At 40.2% G+C, this 23049-nt stretch overlaps 1 protein-coding gene across 1 annotated transcript in view; it reads left to right on the plus strand.

Moving 5' to 3' along the window:
- KCTD8 (potassium channel tetramerization domain containing 8) overlaps positions 1-23049 on the plus strand; it is a 113659-nt gene that overhangs the window by 44844 nt on the left and 45766 nt on the right. The window lies entirely within an intron of this gene.

Raw genomic sequence — 23049 nt, forward strand, 5'->3', positions numbered from 1 at the left:
GGGTTTTGCTGCTGCAAAGTTTAAAGGCTCCTTTGAGTATATGCAAGTACCAGAATGGGAGAAATGTTTTCCCTAATACAAATGAAACAAACAAAAACCAGCACACAAAAATGATTTAAAAAAAAAATTATGAATTCAACTTTTAGACCACCCGCCTCTTTGCAAAAGGCTCAGGGCAGTGAACAGCAATCCAATACATACATTCATAATCAATTAAAATCAATTAAACAATCCCAGTAGATGAATCAAATAAAAACAATTAGTCAGTAAGCAATGCAAAGGATTTAAACCAATTTCAGATAGTGCTTACAAATAGGAAGATGATGACATTGGATTTATACCTCACCCTCCACTCTGAATCTCAGAGTGGCTCATAATCTCCTTTACCCTCCTCACAACAAACACCCTGTGAGGTAGGTGAGGCTGAGAGAGCTCTCACAAAAGCTGCACTTTTAAGGACAGCTCTGCCAGAGCTATGGCTAGCCCAAGGCCATTCCAGCAGCTGCAAGTGGAGGAGTGTGAAATCAAATCTGGTTCTTCCAGATGAGAGTCCACACATTTAACCACTACACCAAATTTGTATCCTACCTCATGGAGGTGAGAGGTGAAGGAAGGCTAATTGCTGTTCCCAACCATAGGTTTTAAAATAGTCAGAACCTTTACATAATATAGCAAGAACACCATATGGTGCCCAGGGGTTCCGTGGTGCCTGCTGATGCATTTCCTGGTGACTGACTGTCACATGTTTTTGGAAAGTAAGTGGGGCCAGATGGGGGTTCTGCCCAGTAATTCTTCTGATTAGTCACTGGAGGTTTAAGAACATAAGAGAAGCCATGTTGGATCAGACCAGTGGCCCATCCTGTCCAACACTCTGTGTCACACAGTGACCAAAAGTGCCATCAGGAGGTCCACCAGTGGGGCTAGAAGCCCTCCCACTGTGCTCCCCCAACTACCAAGAATACAGAGCATCACTGCCCCAGACAGAGAGTTCCAACAATACGCTGTGGCTAATAGCCACTGATGGACCTCTGCTCCATATGCTTATCCAATCCCCTCTTGAATCTGTCTATGCTTGAAGCTGCCTCCTGTGGCAGTGTTAATCACCCTTTGGGTGAAGAAGTAATTCCTTTTATCAGTTCTAACCTGACTGCTCAGCAATTTCATTGAATGTCCACGAGTTCTCATATTGTGAGAAAGGGAGAAAAGTACTTCTTTCTCTACCTTCTCTATCCCATGTATTTGATTGGCTGTGCAGTTGTTTTTTTTTCAAAGCATTGCTTTGGCAGTTTGCTGTGGCAGCAATCACAAGCATCTTCACCAGGTGGCTGAAGATAAGCTATGGCAGCCATTTTGTGACTGTGCCCACCACACTGTCAAAATTCAAAAGGTTCCCGCAGCCTCAAAAAGTTTGGGGACCCCTGGTTTAGGGTTGCCGGGTTTTCCTTGGCCTCCGGAGGGCAGATGGGGAGGTAAGGGTTGAAAGATCCATATTGGGAAACTCTTGGAGATTTGGGGACGGAGCCTGAGGAAGATAAGGGACCTCAGTGAGGTGCAATGCCATAGAGTTCACCTTCCAGAGCATCTTATTTTCTCAAGAAGAACTGACCTCTGTAATCTCAAGATGAACAGTAATTCGAGGGGATCCCAAAGTCTCACCTGGAGGCTGGCATCCATACATGTTGGGAGATGGATTATGGCTCAGGGTTCATGTCATCCAAACCTAATCTTTTCCTTCAATTTACTGTAACTGTACTGTACTGTATATATTTATTTCTAAGTATATAAGAAAATAAACTATTAGTACCTGTAGTCATTTAATGTGTTGCCCCATTTTCCATCCTGCCTCTTGATTTGACATTCAGTTGCCCTGAAGGCCTTGTGATTCCTTGAAGATCATTCTCAGTCCTAATTGGGATTTTGGGGGGAAGAAAAATATTATGAAGTAATATTTGTCCTATAGCTTGGTGGGTTTTTAAAAATTCACTAGCTACTGATAAGAGTCAGGGTACTCTTAGGAGAAGTGATTAGGAGTACTGGTTTACCTCTTAGGTGTGTATTGCATCTAAGCCAGTTTATCTTTGCAGAAAGGATGAAGAACATAATGTACCTTGGTAAATAAACTAAATTTCTTGAATCCTTTGCTCTGGAAGGTTTATTATTCACAAGATGCACTTCTGAATCTTTAAAGCTACTTACCGCAGCATGCATAAAAGTATTAAATTAGAATGGATTCTGATGTTACAGCACCACAGAGAGGCCAATGGGAATCCTTCGGGGTATTAGTGGCTCGGTGAGAGATGTAGAGTTTGCAAGCTGCTCACGGTGTGGATCGGCTTGATCCTGTGGAGAGCCTTTCTACATCACCAGCTGCCATGAGTGTTGAGTGGTGGTCATGTGATCCGCCTGATCTGTGTGGCAACCAGCATGCAAAGATTAACAAAGAATTATTTCCAGAATGAGGAGACAGTTACGTTTGAACCATGCCCTAGAATGCAATGGGAAAGGTAGGAAGAGACCAGTAACCTGCTCCCTTCCCATTTTACTGCAGAAGAACTCTTTCCAGGGACAAAGAAGTCAAGTTTCTATGTATTGCCTAGTGACTTGCCTCAGTCCTTCAAAGGAAATAGTTATCCAATTATCCTTGAACTCAAAACAAGGCATGGAGTTCTATGTCTCTTTTCTTTGAATTTTATTTTATTTTTTTAAAAAAACAGTCATATGAGCAGCATAGCAAGGGGTTTGTTAATCTCTTCCCCTTCTTTCTGTTTGCCAGCTTAAGAACACTTTCTCAGTTACTGGGGGGCGAGGGGGGGACTCTGAGCAGAAAAATCTGATGGCCAACAAGAGAAAACGGGTGGTTGAAGCAGCCCTCCTCCCCGTCTCACTGCTTTTCTCAGGTGGGTTTTTGGTATCCCCTCCCCTGAAATGTATAAAATAATGGAATTCCACATTGAATCTGTTTTGGCCCTCAGATAACCTTACCATCTGTGTTGGCATGGTACCTTACATAATTCTGGAATTACTCCCATACTGTCTTGGTAATTAGTGGCCAGGTTTCTCAGATGGCATTTTAAATCTAATGTCTGCCATAAATTGGAAAACATCCCAGCTGACCAGTCTTGGCACAAAGCAGTTTCCATCAATTTATTCTTGAAGGGCTTTCTCAGGCTCTGCTCATAAACAGCCTGCAATATATCAGTTTTGCTTATTTTGGTCTTCCAATCTGTGTTCCTTTTAACTGATTCATATTATTTCTGTTTGTCTGTTTTCCATTTAATGGACCTGCATATTTTGCTTTTTCTATTTTTTCCCCTTTTTCCTGCATATCAAAACACATTTTAGACTAAAATGCAGTGAGGCTCAAACATACAATCTAGCTAGATCTTTTTCTGTTACTCAATAACACTTTGTGGTGAATATTTTTATAAAAATCCACAAAACACCAGTTTCTACCAGTTTCTTGTGGTGAAAAAGAGAGGAGAGCGTGTGAGACCCTTATGGCCAACTGAAAAGGGATACTTAGACCTGGGTTCCCAATCCCCAGTTGGGGGCAGGGGACCCCCCGGTTTGGAGGCCCTCCCACCATTTCAGGGTCATCATAAGGCAGGGGGAGGGGAGAGAAATGACCAATTCCCTTAGGGCATAATGGAGAATTAATGTGTGGGTATTTGGGACTCTGGAGGGGGCCTGTTTTTTAGATAGATGAACCAGACTTTCAGCATAGCATCTGGTGTGTCTCCTCAAAATACCGTTCAAATTTCAAAAATAATGGACCAGGGGGTCCAATTCTATGAGCCCCAAAAGAAGGTGCCCCTATCCTTCATTATTTCCAAATGAAGGGAAGGCATTTAAAAGATTGCAGTCCCTTAAATTGTGATTGTCAGAACAACTTTTGGAGTTCAGTCATGCTTGTCACACCCTTGCTCTTGGCTCCACCCTCAAAGTCCCCAGTTATTTCTTGAGTTGAACCTGGCAACCCTAACCTGCCTGGACAAAATTGTCTCAGGAATAGTGGCTGTAGTGAAGAGGGAAATTTAGAAGAGATCAACTGGAAAGCCTGGTAGGATGCAACCCCCACAGTAAGCTGTCTAGCACTGTAAGCAGCAAGCAATGTTGCTTTGTTCTGTCCAATGGAATAGACTGACAGGGTAGAATTTTCAGTGTGAGTTCAGACTACACATGAGTCTTTTAGCTGAAGATCTCTGAATACTGAAGAATGCTCTCAGTTTATCTCATGTGGTTTGAGAGTTCAAGTATAGTTGCAGTCATCTCTGAAGAACTGAGTTCTACACATCCAATTTTTTTTTTCAAGTGGAGCATTTGAAACTTTTAGCTATTGGCCTGAATCCTTCAATAGCAGTTGGCTGGAAACTTTATTGCAAAATTAGGCAGATTATGATGTAATACTCTTTCCTGTGATTTATACAGCCTCTTTGGTGGTGGCTGGTGATCTCCTGGGATTACAACCGATCTGCAGGCAACAGAGATCAATTCCCCTGGAGAAAATGTTAGTTTTGGAAGGTGGACTGTATAGCATTATACCCCATTGAAGTCCTTCCCTTCTCCAAACTCTGCTCTCCTCAGGCTCCACCTCCAAAATATTCAGGCAACCTTATTGGTAGTGATTGTGTAAGAATTTCCTTTTCATCCTGAATTAGTTTTCCTTCTTAGCCCAGTTGGATAATTTGGATTTCTTATTTGGATTCCTGGTGGATGGACCACACACAAAAGGTGTGGATTTATGTTAATATACCAGTAGTGATTTTTGTATTTAATTAAAGTAACTAGTTTTTTAACTACTGGCCTGCGCATACAGCAGAATCAGTTGATAAAATTCTGAGCTGGCATTTTTTCTTTCACCTGGAAAGCAGGCAAGGTCACAATATTTCCTTATGCAAAAACTCCCTGCAAATAAAAGATAAGCATCTCAAGGTGGGAGATTCTGTCCTTGCCTTTTGCATGGTGCTGTGGTTTATAGAGCCCCGTGGTGCAGAGTGGTAAAGCTGCAGTACTGCAGTCTGAACTCTCTGCTCACGACCTGAGTTAGATCCCAGCGGAAGCTGGTTTCAGGTAGCTGGCTCAGGTTGACTCAGCCTTCCATCCTTCCGAGGTCGGTAAAATGAGTACCCAGCTTGCTGTGGGGGAAGTGTAAATGACAGGGGAAAGCAATGCCAAACCACCCCGTAAAAAGTCTGCCGTGAAAATGTTGTGAAAGCAACGTCACCCTAGAGTCTTAAACGACTGGTGCTTGCACAGGGGACTACCTTAACCTTTTTTTTTTTACTGGTTTAATCAGTATTAATAATTGTCATTACAGTATAGTTTTTAAATTGTTACTAGTTAATAAATTTGTCTGATGTGTGTTCCAAGGGTGGCCAAACTGTGGCTCTTTCACATCTATTGTGTGGCTCTTGACACCCCCACTGCCCCGTCAACCAACATGGAAAAGACATCCCTTTAAATCATTTCTCCAAGCCAAACCAACTGGTAGCTTGGAGAATGCATTTAAAGTTGCTTTCTTTTCCCTTCCCCTCCCCTATCTATTTCCTTTCATTTCTCCTTCCCTCTCTTCCTTCTTTCCTGGCTTGGAGCTCTCAAACATTTGACTTTCATGTCTTGTGGCTCTCAAACATCTGATGTTTGTTCTATGTGGCTCTTACGTTAAACAAGATTGGCCACCCCAGTATATTCTATCCAGCTATTTCAGCAGTCTTCCACATCTTTCCATCTCATTGTACTGTTGTATCTCTAGGCTCATTGAACTTTGTAATTTCACAATAAGCGAATTCACTATAGGGCTTTTTTTGTAGGAAAACCCCAGCAGGAACTCATTTGCATATTAGGCCACACCCCCTTACATCACCATTGTTACATACAGGGCTTTTTGTGGGAAAAGTCCAGCAGGAACTCATTTGCATATTAGGCCACACGCCCCCGGTGCCAACGCATTCCTGTGCGTTCCAGCTCAGAAAAAGCCCTGACCATACATGATTTCCTCCACTTCTGTTAAGATCTTCAAAGATAACACTGAACTGAGGACTTCAACTATATCTAAATCCTCATTTTAGATCTGGCCCATTTTGCTACTACTTATCTTCCATAACCGTGGTTTCTGTGGGTTTTTTCTTCGCTACTTATCTTCCAGCATGTGGGTTACAGGCATATTTGAACTGTAATATCTGGATGCCACAGGTTCTAATATAAGATTAAGGAGATAAATCCTAAATAAATCATTTTTTGTGATTTTGCAGTATATATTCATATCCATGCCATTAAATCATGCAAAAGTTCTGGGAAAGAAATAATTTTTTTCAGGGGAGGCTGAAGGGCAGTTTTATTTACTTATTTTTACATTATTTATAGTCTGCCTTTCTCTCTGGCAATCAAGGGGGATTACACAGAGTAAATCAATATAGACAACAGGACAGGACATCCAAGAAAACAATGCAATTGGGTCTGTAGAGTAGAAAATTTGAATCAATCAGAAATCTGAAAACAGAACAACTGAAGCAAAGCATAAGTATTAACACTTTAAATGCAGCAGATGAGGTTGTCCCACCAGTTTCAGTTGCTCCCAACCCTTTTGATCAACCTTTGGGATTACTACTAGACCAGTAGGTGTCCATCTGTCCTCGGGTTGCCAGCCTCCAGATGAGGCCTGGAGATCTCCCACGTTTACAACTGATCTCCAGCTGGCAGAGATCAGCTCCGCTGGAGAAAGCTCGCTGATTTGAAGGGTGGGCTCTATGGCATTGTACCATAGTTTGTAGAGCCAGTTTGGTATAGTGGTTAAGTGTGTGGACTCTTATCTGGGAGAACCAAGTTTGATTCCCCACTCCTCCACTTGTACCTGCTGGAATGGCCTTGGGTCAGCCATAGCTTCTTACAAAGGTTGTCGTTGAAAGGGCAGCTGCTGTGAGAGCTCTCTCAGCTCCACCCACCTCACAGAGTGTCTGTTGTGGGGGAAGAAGATAAAGGAGATTGTGAGCCATTCTGAGACTCTTCGTAGTAGAGGGCGGGATATAAATCCAATATCTTCTTCTTCTTCTTCTTCTTCTTCTTCTCCCCCTCCCCAAACCCTGCCCTCTCTCAGATCCACCCCCAAAGTCTCCAGAGTGTCTGTTGTGGGGAGAGGAAGGGAAGGAGGTTGTAAGTTGATCTTAGATTCCAAGTGAAGGGCAGGGCATAAATCCAGTCTCTTTGCTCTCTTTTAGAGTAGCGGAGTTTAATTCTTTGTATAAGCTTTCATGTGCATTCACACTTCCTCCTTAGTCAGTCTCATCATGAGCACACACATGCGTGGTCAGTTTCGCACAACTACAACAGATTCAAACTGATCAGATACAAATGAACCATTAGTTGAATGTCTGGTTATGGCAAGTTGCAAATGGCTTGCAAGGCTGAACTGTCTGGGTGATTGAAAATCCAGGTTTTATTCTCATTTCCATGTTGTTTTAAATGTTATGGTCTGCTTTAAGTTTAATGTGACAGAGTCATGCAATTTTTCTCCTCCTTTACACAGTAATAATTTTGTTGAAAATTGTTATGTATTGATTTGCTGTAGTGAGCATACTAGTATTTTTGGGGGGAAGCTTTGTAGAGGTCTCAGGAAGAGAGGGGAGGGCTTGGCTCACTCTGGTCGTCCTCCTTTCAGCTGGTACGTCTGTGGCAACAGCTCTGGCGCCCAGCAGTCATCACCATCAACCCTCACATTTTTACAAAGGCCTCTCTTCAAAAGGCCAAACAAGGGTTATGGTTTACCAAGGATTGGTACCAAAAAACAGAGGTGGTCCTGCTGCATAAGAAAAAATGGAGCATATGAGCTTCACTTCGTCTGCTTGGAAACTTCTGTAGTTTCTAGTGAGGGACGAAAGAAAGCAAGAAAGAAAAAGAAAGAAAGCAAGAAAGAAAGAAAGAAAGAAAGAAAGAAAGAAAGAAAGAAAGAAAGAAAGAAAGAAAGAAAGGAAGAAGCCTTCCTCACCATCAGATGACCCCAGCCAGCAAAAATTCTGCCCAGGAGTTGTTTGATAAAAAAAAAATAGCTACTGGAATGCCCACTCTTGTTTTATCTTCTATAAGTGTGCTGTAAAAGATTTTTCTCTCTCTGAATGAAACAAAAGATGCAACAAGATTTGAATATTTGGTTAAAATCTCTTCCTCAGATGTACAAATAGAGTATGCACACTTTTCTTTCTTTTCCCTCTTAAAAACAAAATTGAGAACATTTTTATAAGAAATGGACAGATGTATAGTTTATTTGGCGATGAGGCAAGTCAGTTAGTAAAAATATTTCACCACCGTAGCAATATATACAAGCTATGTTGTGGTCTTCTTTCTAATTATACTCTGCGTTTTATTTGTTCTTCTGTTACTTGAAATCAGCAATGTCTGTTTACAAAGAACAATGAATGTCTAACCTAAATTGAGCAACAATTTCAATACCTGCTGTGAGTGTTCAGAAACCTGGACCCCAACTGTACTTATTAATATTGCATTGTTTATTAGGAAAGTAATGGGGTTTTTTTTTTACAAACTAAAGGCCAAGGTTACGTCCCACTGAGAGCATAGTGGCATATTTTCTTGGGCAAAAAGTATTGGACTAATTTTTTTTTTATACATTGTGTGATGGAAATCTGTATGACTGCACGTATTACAGTTCATGTGGCCTCATATTTGCATATTTCTGTTTTCTTTAAAGCATCCCATTTTAATGAAAGAACTTTTTCATATAGAACTCCACTGTCCTGAAATTTAATGTGGGGGAACAATAAACGTCATCAGAGTGAAAGAAGTCATTAAAAATAAATGATTTCTCTTAAATACATATGCACATGCTAATGTTATAATTATAAAATATAGCATACCTTTTACTAATAAATGTGCCTTGCAAATAGTTATTATTAATTTTGATTAGATTCATTAATAATCTGCAAAGTCACTCAAAAGTGTGCAGAGGGAATTGTATTCTGGGTGAGCACCATGACTAGGCATGGTTTGAATGTCCCTTGCAGGACTGGAGTATGACAGTGTGTGGCCATTGTGCAGTAAATCTTCCTAATCATATCTGGAATTTGTTGTGCAGGTAAGGCATTACTGTAAATGGAGTGTGCCCCCTCTCATTTGAATGTACATGTACCTAGCTCCCCGTCTAGAGGAGGAGCTGATCTGTGTATGTATTATGCTCAGTACTGCGGTTCACAATTGGCTCAAGTTCTCTCTTTCAGCCTAAACAGATGGCGGCTTCCAGTGGTCCTATTAATATTTGTGTCATTCTTCCATAATGCTTGCACCAGTTGTAGGGAAATTTGCATTTTGTCAGATACCTTCCTAATGAGCAGCCTTTAATAGATATACTTTGAGCACTGTGTAATCTAGGGTTATTAAGGATGATATTGCTTTGTGAGACGAGAAGATGATGCTGTTTGCATTACCAGACTGGGCCGCTAGTGCAAATCCAAAAACCATAGATCATGGGCGGCCAAACTGTGGCTTGGGAGCCACATGTGGCTCTTCCACACATATTGTGTGGCTCTTGAAACCCCCACTGCCCTGTTGGCTGGCTTGGAGAAGGCATTTGTCTCTTTAAATCATTTCTTCAAGCCAAGCCAGCTGGCAGCTTGGGGAATGCATTTAAAGTTGCTTTCATTCCTTCTCTCCATCTATATTCTTCCTTCCTCTCAAACATCTGATGTTCATGTCTTATGGCTCTCAAACATCTGAGGTTTATTCTATGTGGCTCTTACATTAAGCAAGTTTGGCCACCCCTGCCATAGATGGAAACTAGAGAGGTGAGATTTTGGTGAGCCATGGTGTTTAAGTGAAAAACCTTGGTGTTATTGATTTCCTTTATTTATTTAGAAAATTTCTGTGCCTCCTTGCCAGACGACTTCGGGTGCCAGTGGTATCAGCATCCAAACAACAGTATACAATCCATTTTTAAAAAAACAAACAAACAGCAACCCTGAAAACTAATATGGCCAGCGACTACAACAGAGAACTAGAAACTTGGAGTTAACAAAACCCTGTTTGGCAACCAGCCAGTAGCAGTTTAGAGCAGCAGACTCTAATCTGGAGAACCAGGTTTGCTTCCCCACTCTTTCGCATGAAGCCTGCTGGGTGATCTTGGACTAGTCACAGTTCTCTTAGAATTCTCTTAGGTGCAGCTACCTCACAAGGTGCCTGTTGGGGGAAAGGAAGGGAAGGCGATTGTAAGCTGTGTTGAGACTCCTTAATGTAGAGAAAAGCAGGGTATAAAAACCTACTCTTCTTTCATGGAGGGCCATTTTGAGAAACAGGTGACAACTGGTGGACCAACTCCTGAAGCTCGTTGCTTGCAGGTTCTGTTTCTTAGCCTCTTTGTTCTCAGCATCTTTGGCAACCTGGGACAGGAGGATAATTATTCCTTATAGGCAGGGTTGGAATTCAGGGGTGAGTGGGCATCAACATGGCAGATGAGGTTCAATGTGGCCAAGTGCAAAGTAATGCACATTGGGGCCAAAAATCCCAGCTACAAATACAAGTTGATGGGGTGTGAACTGGTAGCGACTGACCAAAAGAGAGATCTTGGGGTCGTAGTAGATAACTCATTGAAAATGTCAAGACAGTGTGCGATTGCAATAAAAAAGGCCAACACCATGCTGGGAATTATTAGGAAGGGAATTGAAAACAAATCAGCCAGTATCATAATGCCCCTGTATAAATCGATGGTGCGGTCTCATTTGGAGTACTGTGTGCAATTCTGGTTACTGCACCTCAAAAAGGATATTATAGCATTGGAAAAAGTCCAGAAAAGGGCAACTAGAATGATTAAAGGTTTGGAACACTTGTGTGTGTGTGTGTGCGTGTGTGTGTGTATATATATATATATATATATATGGTTTGGAACACCAATATATATATATATTGGCCACTGTGTGATACAGAGTGTTGGACTGGATGGGCCATTGGCCTGATCCAACATGGCTTCTCTTATGTTCTTATGTTCATTGGCCTCATGCTGCTAATTATATATGTGTATGGGCATGTATTCAATACAAATTATTCTAGTTTTTTTTGATGCAGAATGCATTTTGTAGCAAAAGATCAAAACAAATCAATAACCTTCTGATACAAAAAAGTGCATTCTGCAGCAAAAGGTTAAAAAAAAGAACAACTTTCTGAAACAAAAAAAATTAAGGAAGAAACTCATCATGATCTCTAGTATCCAGCCTAAATAATGCTATTTAAAACTGTGCTTATCTTGTTCAGTGCAAAAAAGAAAAGGTTGAGAAATTGAACTGTGTTCAATTCTTAGCAGGTAAGGGAAGCAAATGGAGAAAAGTATTATTCAGAACTTTGCCCCAAGCATGGCTTGTGTTTGTAAGTAGGATTTTCAAGTAAACCTGTCTGGAACATGCATCTTTAATTTATTGGTTACATAGTGTAGATACTTCTTGCAGGTAACATCTTTCATAGATGAAGTCTCTCAGTTCAACTTGGCTTTCCTCTTGAGTTCCCTTTCCTGAATTCATTTGAAGATGTAACTCAAAATAAGACTGAAATGCAGGGTTTGGGTTTTTTTGCAGAGTAGAAAGCTGTTAGCTTGCAGATGACTCCAGAATTAGGACAGCTGCTTTTTGACAGTAACAAAAACTCACTTTTACTACCAACTTGGAAAAATATGCTTGCCTCGGGGCTTTTGGAGCAAAGTGAATTCAAATTATTACTGCAAAGAAATTCTGCAGAAAATTGATAAGGCAGTATATTTCAGAATGTCATGTAGAGTAACTTCATGCAGTGCACAAGAAGAAGCGTGAGATTTGAATTTCACACACTTTTAAAAGATACCTTCTGTGGCTCCCTATTAACAGGGATGCACATACATGAGTTCCTCAGAAATGCTCAGCAGTGGTTTAGCACTTATGCTCCTCCATGTGTAATATATTGCAAATGTTTCAAAATGGTAGCTGTGGCAGGAGACAGCAGCTTGTCTCTGGAGAGTTCCTATAGCAGAAGACAGAGAGAAGTTCTTTTTTTTCTTAAATCAGTTAATATTAGTTTAATGCAGTAAAATTAAAAACAAGTTGTAAACGTGGGCAACTGTAATCAAAGTACAGCATAACAGCGATAGTCAATTAGGTCTCTTCAGAACACCTTACAAAAGTTATATGGAACATATGCTGCTAATCATACGCTAACAGACTTACATCTACAATTACACACCTTAATGGGTGTTCAATAAAATATTCAAATATAAGTTATGAAATAAAAACATTAATAACAAGAATAAATAGTTAATGAATGTGTTAAGTAATTATTAAAATCAGTCAATTTCATCTTAGCAATGGATAATATTTTAAAAATATAGAATTATTTAATTAGTTAATTATAGTAAAAATAGGTAGTGAACTGCAACCATCTACTGATTTTAGCTGTAGTTTTCTGTTAGCAAATAAGTTCATTTCGTCTTAGCAATAGTATATACTTAATTAATAAATATATAACCAAATTATAACCTTTTTTCCCTCCCCTATGCAGTTTCTATATTGACAGGAATAATGTTTTAAATACTTATTAAAGAGAGAAGTTCTGTTGCATTCAGTTCACGCAGTGCAGGAGCCCACCAAGAGTGCACCTGTCATTGTCAGGGCTTTTTCTGTAGCAGGAACTCCTCTGCATATTAAGCCACGCCCTCCTGATGTAGCCAATCCTCCAAGAGCTTACAGGGCTCTTAGTACAGGGCCTACTGTAAGCTCCAAGAGGATTGTCTACATCAGGGGTGGGTGGCCTAATATGCAAAGGAGTTCCTGCTACAAAAAAAGCCCTGGTCACCGTAGTATATTAACTGGCCAATGGAAGGATTTTCCAAATGGATATGGTTTTGCAAATGGAAGCACTGCTGTCCTGGAAAACCAATGTGCTGCCCAATTCCCACTATACGAAAGTTGCACAAATGGGTTCCCAGAAACATGGCTAATGAAAGTTATGTATCTCACAATCACTTCTCGATTCCCCCCCCCCTTACATCTCCTGTGTTTATTTGCAGAAATTTCTTATCTGTTTCTTCTATTCATATAGGTGCCACACTCCCAAGAAAGACTCACAGTTTTCATGAGGGGTGGTCAGCCTGAGAAACAGCATGGACAATGGCTGTAAGTGGCACAGTTGTACAGTTAACTGGAGTACTTGAATGCCTTGCTGTGGCTTTGATTCAGGCCTTTGGCATTCTGTGCTCCTTCATGCTCCCTAACCCAGAAGAAAAGACACAATGACACCAGACATAGACTGTAGGGTGTACTGAAGTGGCACTTTGTTGGATCTGACCTGCATTTCTACTGTGAGACAAAGAAGACAGGGTCCCCTTTGACTACCTAAAAATAGTATACTGGGGATCATGTGACCTGCTCTGACGAAAGCTGCATGAGATAGGAGTCATAATAAAGAGAGCAGTTGGATAAAATTGAAGAAGTCTGGCTGGATCAAACTCACTATCTTTAGATGTAGCCTTCAGAGTATCAGACTGATGTTGAAAGATTTGGAACCTCTGCCCAAAAAAAGTTGTTTGTAAAGTGAAGGATCTGGGCAGGGCTTTTTTTGGTAGAAAAAGCCCAACAGGAACTCATTTGCATATTAGGCCAACCCCCTGACATCACCATTGCTTCACACAGGGCTTTTTTGTAGAAAAAAGCCCAGCAAGAACTCATAAGAACATAACAGAAGCCATGTTGGATCAGGCCAGTGGTCCAACACTCTGTGTCACACAGTGGCCAATATATGGGTGTGTGTATACACACACACACTCATTTGCATAGTAGGCCACACCCCCTGACATCAGGTCAACTGGAACTGCATTCCTGTGTGTTCCTACTCAAAAAAAGCCCTGGATCTGGGGAGTATATTTATGTATTTCCTTTTTAAAAAAACGAAAACAAATTCAGCCTAAATGATTGATATAATGTACAAACTCATCTTCTTGTTGAGAGAACAAGGTTTCACAAATCTAAATAATAAATACAATATTGCAACAATTAATTATTTATATTGTGCTGTGCAGTATTCAAATTACTCATCGTGCCATAGGCATATCAATGTCTAGGTTACTTTTTAATGTGCTTAGATATATATGTGCATTGAGCACATGACCTGCATTAAAAGCATCAAGAATTGAATAGTCCAACAGGCAGTAATAAGCTCCCAAAGCATTTTGTACTCTGTGGAATCATTGTAATAATACCACACCACAATCTCTAATGGAGTAACTGTCCTGTAATTGCTATGGAACTTAAAATTTTGGCCAAATTGTTTTGAAGATGAAAGATTCCAGTTTTTGAATTCCACTTGGATGAATTAAAACCTTTTGAGTCTTTTGTTTTCACACCATTTTCTGTTTTCTTCTCACCAGATTTTCCCCATGTAATGTGTACAGTTCCAAGCATTATTTTGTTATCAGTAAATAAGTGTATAAAACTTGGATATGCAATATAATCAAATGTACAAGACCCAAAACAACAAATAGGCATGCAACTATATTCAAAACTATAAATAACTAATCCCAACAATGGAATAACTATCCCATTGAACTGCAAAAACCGGAAATCAGTCAAAATGCTCTTGATGGGTGAAAGTTAAGTACCGTCTGCAAGCAGCATACTTCTCCACTAGAATATTAAATAGGTGACACGGGGCTCAAGTGGGAAACAGTTGAGTACTCTGGGGAATGAGACAGCCAAGGAGGGATAAATCATTAACCCTTTTCTCCTTCATCAACTCAAACTGAGATTCTTAATACAGATGCCAAACGATGTACATTACTGAAATACTTGTACTACCATAATAACCTATGGAAGGCTACCAAAAGTCATTGCTAATTACGGACACAAGAAGTTAATTTTTGTGACTACAGCAACAGTTCATTATCTGTGGAGTATAAGATTTCCCCAGATAGTGCTTCTGTTGCATTGTTTCACAATGCCACAAGAAGCAAAGTGAATCGGGTGGTGTTTTGAAAGCGGATTGGATGGGCAAGCATGCAGAATTCTTCTGCAAACGCACAGCAACACGGCAAACAGTAATGACAAAGCAATTTGCAGTGCAGATGTAAGAAGAGTTATGCCCTTCTAAACTCATTGACTTCAGTGGGTTTAGAAGGGAGTAGCTCTGTTTAGGTTTGTCCTGTTAACTCAGCAATTGCAATGAATTATGGGTTTTTATTAGCACTCTGGTGACTCCTTACTAAATCACTCCAGTGTGAATTTGTATTATCAGGAACTTTGTATATAAAGATTTACTGCTATTTCGGTCAAGTTTTTGGTACTGCTTTTACTGTCTTTTCCACATAAAACCTTTTTGACAGCCGCTTTTATTAGCTGAAAGCAAACTGACCATGTAGAATGATAAATGGATACCACAAAGCTGTAAAAAAGCCTGGTATGATAGAAACATCTAGATCCAGGAGTTATGTTATCTCCTAATATAGAATGGCAATATATTATGTATGTGTTGATGTATGTACGAAAGTGCTACATGAAAAACATCTAATAATAATACATTTTATTTATATACCGCCCTCCCCGCCGAGGGGATATGCTAACACAAAACTCACAAATGTTCTTTGAGATATTATTTTTTCCTACCATTGACTTTTCTTTCTTCCCTATTCTTTTGTTTTGTGAAGATGTCAAAGTCATTAAAGTCACAGCAAATTTGAGGTAAATGTCTCAGTTCCTGTTAAATTATGGTATAAGTCAGCAGTAACTAACATTCAAAGCGATCCTTTGTGCATATGTTAAGCGCCAGGGTCTTTTTTATAACAGGAACTCCTTTGCCTATTAGGTCACACCCCCTGATGTAGCCAATCCTCCAAGAGCTTACAGGGCTCTTTGTACAGAGCCTACTGTAAACTCTTGGAGGATTAGCTACATCAGAGGGTATGGCCTAATATGCAAAGGAGTTCCTGGTACAAAAAAAAAAGCCCTGTGAAATGCCATGAAGTCACTTCTGACTTACGGCAACCTTATGAATTAACATCCTCCAAAATTTCCTTGCTCAGGTCTTTTGCACCAAGGCTTCCTTGATTGAGTCAATCTATCTCATGTTTTCCTGCTGCTTTCAACTTTTCCTAGCATTATCGTCTTTTCTTCTTGTAATGGGACCAAACAAGTACAGTTGCCTCAGTTGAATCATCTTAGCATCTAGGGAGAATTCAGGCTTGATTTGATCTTAGAACCCACTTATTTATCTTTTTGGTGGTCCACGGTATCTGTAAAAATCTCCTCCAACATGGCATTCCAAATGAGTCAACTTTAGGTTGACATCTTAGTGATGTATATTTTAACTATGCAACTTCTATATGATTCCTACATAAATCTGGTGGGTAGGATTTGATCTCATGTATCCACAGAATGCCTGTTGAGTTATTTTAGAGATTCTTGCTTGTTTTTCCAAACAACTTCGTTGCGCATGTAACTTCTTTAAAAATCTGAAAGAGCAAATGGGTGTGCATGATCGCGAGGGTCAGAACATGAATGTCAGCAGACATAGTTTACGTACAAAAAAATAGCTCAAGCCATGATTTACAGTTTGAAAGACTTTATATCTAGTCCCTGAGCAAAGGCTTCAACAAGTAGTGATAAGATTAACATGAGTGAGTGCAGTCCAGGGGTGTCAAACATGTGGCCCGAGGCCGAATCAGGCCCCCGGAGGGCTTCTATCAGGTCCATGAGCAACTGGCTGTCATCTGCTTCCTTCTCCCTCTCTCTTGTTCCCTTCTGCATCACAGCTTGCTTTGCCAGGCTTGCTCAATCACACAGGAGCTACAGAGCAAAACCTCTATTTTTTCCATTGGGAAGGAAGAGGGGGATGGAGGCAGAGCTTCCTCCCTTGGGGAGGAAGTGGGGCGGGGGGGGGCAGAGCTTGCTTTGCCAAGGTCTCTCACTCACACAGCAGAGCTACTGAGCCAAACCTGTCTTCCTTCTATTGGCTGAGGCTCCTACCTCTCCTGGTCCCCTGGGGAAGGAAGGAAAAGCCAATGCTTCCTTTGCCCATTTCCCTGGATCCCATGGGAGAAATACAAAGAAAGCATGTTTTAAGGGTTTTTTTTTTTTTAAAAAAAATCTTTAATTGTGTTTGTCTGTGTCCTTTATAAAGTTTATATCGCCACTACCTAATATTAAATAGGTACACACATGGCCCGGCCCAGCCCAACATGGCCTGGCCCAACAAGGTTTCATTTATGTCAGATTTGGCCCGCAGAACAAATGAATTTGACACCCCTGGTGTAGACAATGCCTACAGTGAGTCCAGAGAATCCAACACCTCCTCAATTAGGTAGAAAATGACAGCACTGAAATGGAAGTTTTCATCTTACCTGTGCATGGGAGCAACCCTTTCATTGTAGATGTGAAACTTACAAGGGAGTTAGAACTTCCCCTGTCTATTCCCCCAGTTTTGGAAGTATTTTGCAAGTTGTAATGATAACCACTAACGTTGTAAGCACAACCGCGCAAAGCATTTCTAAGCACAAGGAGCAGTATGAAATGATTTGTCATCATTTTGTTTCATTAAATGATTTTCGGAGCTAAACTAATATGGGCAGTTACATTTTCCATGTAGCGCTGCAGGGCAATGCATGGATGGAAGCTGCTCCTGCATGAGCTCACATTCGCATGAGTAACACCAACATAAGGTCAGCAGAGAGCTCCATTTACTGGCTGTAAATAAGCACTTGAGATGGATGATCGATAGTCCCTTTCTCTAAATAGTCTTGATATATGCATGCACATTTTATGCAGCACCATTAGTAAATTTAAAAAGAATGTTGTGCTTTTCTTAAGAAGAATTATGGTTTTATGTTTTTTTTTCCCCCAAATACAACCTTAAGCACTGTATGATTATTATAATCACTTATGCGGATTTTCTTTTTTTAAATCTGTAGAAGATTCATGCATTTGCTTTTAATGCATACTGCAGTTACCGTAATCCCCAAACATTTAATATTTCCCTTTGTTACTTTAAGGCATTTATTTGCTTTTCTTCTTTAAGATCTAATTTAAAAAAAAAAACAACAACTATACAATATAGCAAGATACTAAAAGTCCAGTTGTAAACAGAGCAGTATTCTTCTAAGCACATTGACATCTGTGGACTTAGAAAGATATAACTCTACGTAGGATTTTACTGCATTAAAGGCAGTAAGTAGACTGGTGATGGCTTCTTATACAAGTAGCACAACCTGAAGCAAAGTTGTATCTTTGACAGTCCATTGAAGTAAATGGGCTTAGAAGAGTGTTAATTGTTTGGGATGGAACTATAAGGCTTCTGGCAATATTCAAGGTAGAAATTTAGATGTAAATGATTTTCTTTAATTAATAAAGCACAAAAAAAGATGTAAAAGCTTTCTACTGGGAGTGGACGTGGCCATCCCGCTTCCCCATTCACTTCCTATGTTACCAATTTACAAAACCTAAAATGTACAAATAAAAATGTAGGCTAAAGCTATATTTACATGAAAATGACACCATGTTGGGGGGAGAAACCCACAAGAGAATAAAAAAGACAAGTAGAATGGAAGAAACCAGGATAAATCAAGAAATCAACTGTTATCAATTATTTACATTTTTCTTTCTTGCAGCCTACATCCTTCTACTTGCAAAAAAATAAACACTGACAGTTTGAGGTAGCTGATAAGACATCAAAGGTAGAAAAATATTAATATCTAACAGCTTTACATATTAGATCTTTAAAGATTACATCTGTGTTCAGCAATTTATATGGCATGTTTGTGTGCAGAATGGAAACAGCAAGGAAAAGTTGTATATAGCTCACTTGGACTATAATCACTATTAAAATTTATGTACATAAGTTATGGGTTAATGAGTGTGTGCAAATGATTTCCCTGATGGGAAGTTTGAATCTGTGTCTGGTGTTGGGTGGCTTGGTTCTTTCTCCAGTTTTTCCACTCTACCCCCTTATGTGTTACAAGAGTGTGCCAAGAATTTCAAGAGCACAAATGTTGCTCTGCCAATTCCAAGTTGGCAGATCACTCCTCAGAGATTTTTGGTTGTTGTGTGATGTATTAAAATGTTGGACACAGCTTGGAACTGTGGAAGGCAGTGAATCAGGGTGCCATAAACAGCTACCTGACAGCTTGCCCACCTGCCTCTCCAGAGACACGTGCCAAATACTTGCTTAAATGTTTCCCATTGGTTCCCTTCCAGTAGACTAATAATATACAGAAAGATACCAGAAATGTAACTTAGCCACTAATAATGCCTTAGTACATTTTACTTGATAGTAAGGGAAAATGTATTCAGTGTACTCACAAACAAGGTAGCAGAGAAACCTCCAAGGAACATACATGGGATGTAATGGCCAAAAGAGCAGAAACTGGTGGGCTTGGATTTTTGTCAAGGCTGTGTCCATGGAGACCAATGTTTGTGCTTGAATCCAAATCTGAATGGTGTATTATCTAGCCAAGGTCATTGAAATCAATTGTTGTCAAGTATTGAAAGAAATCAAAATAAGGGTTTAAGCTTAGCTGGAGTCCAAGTGAAGTCTTAGGGAGGAGACTGAAATGCAAAGGGTAGCACATCTCTGTACGTTAGCAAACATCTCTGTACGTTAGCAAAGTTCCTTTGCTAACCCTCACCAATCCAGAAACTTCATAGCACTAACAAGGACCAATTTTGTACTCACCCAGGAATGTGTCCAGAGTAGGAATAAGCAGGTTTCCCCTGGTCTTTTCTGGATATTTTTGTGCTGAGTTCTGCACTATTTTAATTGTAGTTAATTCCAGGAATTTCTAAAAATTAATTCTGGAATGGATCATGTGCACCTTCTTTTTTCATTTCCTTCAGCCCCTTATAATCCTTTTTCCTCTGTCCAGTGCTGATGTGCACGTGCAATGCTGCAAAAAAGCAATCTTGATGTCATTGGCCATGTGATTGCTGCGTATGTATTATCACATCATGACTTGCATTGCAGACGTGTTTATCCATAACGTAAAGAAGAGAGAGGATATAGGTAACATAAGGAACTGATGGCTATGGCAAACTATACACATAGACCTCTATACAGCATTCAGAAATCCAAGAAGAAAAGAATAGACAATTCCCAATTCTGCTTCGAAGAGAACATTATAAAATTCAAAACTCCAAAATCTAGGTAGAAATTCAGATGAGAATTTCTTCTTTGGCCTTAAGGAACTCAAAAGCTGAAGCTGCAGGGTTCCAGGTGTAGGCTGAGTTTCAGTTGCCCAATGAAACTTTGAGGTTCTTGGAATCACTGACAATGCAGCAGGTAATCTTGGGCATATAGAAATCTGGGGCAAACAAATTTATAAACTGGTTAAAGTTTAAAATTACTGACTTGACCTCACAGGGTATCTGTTGTGGGGAAAAGGAAGGGAAGGAGATTGTAAACCACTCTGAGACTCCCAAGTGAAGGGCGGGGGCTTGCTGTTCTTGTTCTCCTCCTCAATATAGCCAGTTGGTCTATTCAGACAGAAGTAGAGTCACCTAAAGAAGATATCTATTCAGTATACTTCAGTATTTGCTCTGCAGAAAACATGCATTAAAACCAGCAAATGTAAACATGCGTTTCCTCCAAACGTACTGGGCGGAGGCAATCATAGCACACATTTAAAAGTAAAAAAGTTCAGCGATTTGCAATTTCAGTGCATATAAAAAATTCATACTGTTCACAATTTTCTTTCCAGTTAATAGAAAATTTATTTCCAATGTGAGTATTTGATCATTTAACCTTGGATGTCAGTGGCAAACTTCCATTTGACACGACAGACAAAAGATGCTCCTAAAATCTCTTGACTTCAGCAGTATTACATAAATAATTTATGATGATGTTGCTATGCATCTCAGGCAGAGGAGCAGAATGTGGATTTTGTTTTACTTTTAAAGATCCACAGCAGTCAAGTGGGAGCAAAAGATTCGTTCAAGAGATGGAAGGAGGGTGAGCCTGCAGCTTCTTATCCTCGTTGGACATCTGTCAGTCCAGAATCCCGGAGACTTCACAGCCCCAGTGGCTTCACTTACCCCTGGGCTCCCACTCTAAAAAGGAACTTGTTCTGAGAAGTTTGTTTCTCTGTCTCAATCTTGACTCCAACAACTCTTTTCCACAAAGGCTCCCACATCTGTCTTCTGCCTGGGAAAAAGTTCTTGTCTTCATCCTACTCTTTTTAGGATGAATATTCAGGAAGAATATTCACCCTAGGAAGAGTAGGTGATTTCATCTTTGAATGGCAGTTTGAATGCCACAGGTTTTGATTTTGGGGTTTTATATTGTTGGGGGTACAATAGAAATCCCCCAACAGAACCTTGGGCCAGTCACTGTTCTCTCAGAGCTCTCTTAGCCCCACCTACCTCACAAAGTATCTGCTGTGAGGAAAGGAAGGGAAGGCAAATGTGGGCCACGTGGTGACTCCTTTAGGGTAAAGAAAAGTGGAGTGAAAAACCCACTCTTCTTCACCACAACTACTCTTTAAAAATGCTAGGAAGATTCGGTCACAAAGCTCTGATCATCTCTACTTTGGCTCCCAGAATGTTTACACGTTGCCAACTTCAGCAAGCAAAGGCCAAAAACCCAGGGCACTAAAGCTAAAGAAAGAGTTGTGGGGAGCATCAGAGAACCTCCAGGGGATCCTTACTCTTTCTTCTTGGAGAGCCAGTTTGGTGTAGTGGTTAAGCGTGCGGACTCTTATCTGGGAGAACCAGGTTTGATTCCCCACTCCCTCACTTGCAGCTGCTGGAATGGCCTTGGGTCAACCATAGCTTTTGTAGGAGTTGTCCTTGAAAGGGCAGCTTTTGGGAGAGCTGTCTCAGCCCCACCCACCTCACAGGGTGTCTGTTGTGGGGGATAAAGGTAAAGGAGATTGTGACCACTCTGAGATTCAGAGTATAGGGTGGGATATAAATCCAATATCATCATCATCAGCAGCAGCAGCAGCAGCAGCAGCAGCAATGCTTCCTGAGTAATGTCCAAAGACTAGTTTGTCCATATCAACCCCGTGTAACCTGCATGTTCCTTTGGAACTTGCTCATCTTTGCATGGCAAAATGAGATACATAAATCTTTGATTTCCATGTTTTACAGGAATACAAAAAATGCACAAGTCCTATTAATCTCAGTAGGTGAGTGTTAAGTGCATGTTTAACTTGCCCACTGAAATAAATGAAGCCTGAAAGTGCTTAACTTTGGCTGGAATTTTTCAGATATGGGGCTCTGAATTTCATATATTGTAATGTCTGGCTATTATAGTGGGCTTTCAGAAATGTGCATAATTAAAGGCTGTTAGACATGGAATTTAGTTTTATAACAGAATCCAAAAATAATTCTCCAGACCTTGTAGTCCAAGACAATGCCCTATCAGAATTCTGACTCCATGAGGTACAGCTCTGTTATACATTTTCTGCCTGGTGCTATCAAATTATAATTAGTGCTTCAATTTCGAGTTTTACTCAGCAGTAACAAAGCCTTGAGTATATCATACTAAATACAGAAATGACAGAATATTGCAATTACATTAATAACGAGGGCATGGTTCTTATAATGGTTCATATGAGGTATTTTATCAACTGCCATACTGTGATAATAACATACAAAATCTCACTTCTTATCTCCTGATGATAAACTGAATTGGAATTTAAGAGTGGTTAAGAGCGCAGGCCTGGGATCTGGGAAACCCAGGTTCAAAGCCCTGCTTGGCTATGGCAGCTTGCTGAATGACCTTGAGTCAATCAGACCTTCAGCCTAACCTACCCCACAGAGTTGTTGTAAGGATAAAATGTAAGAGAGAAGAATGTAGGCCATTTTGTGGCCCATTTGGAAGGCAAGCAAGGTATAAATGAAGTAGATAGAGGTGGCTGCCATCTTTGGCAGGGGCAGAAACTAATCTTTCCCAGCTGAACTGTTCTGGAACCATATTTTTCCTAGTCCTGAAATTATTATTGTGTCTCCTAGAGTTAAGTGAGAGGGCTCTCAAGAGGCCTCTGTGATTAATAGAGAAACCTCTGGGGTATTTCTCATTCCTTTTTGGTGCCAGCCATGCTACAAAGAATTG

Source organism: Heteronotia binoei, chromosome 9 (assembly GCF_032191835.1).
Source record: "Heteronotia binoei isolate CCM8104 ecotype False Entrance Well chromosome 9, APGP_CSIRO_Hbin_v1, whole genome shotgun sequence".
Lineage (NCBI taxonomy): Eukaryota > Metazoa > Chordata > Lepidosauria > Squamata > Gekkonidae > Heteronotia > Heteronotia binoei.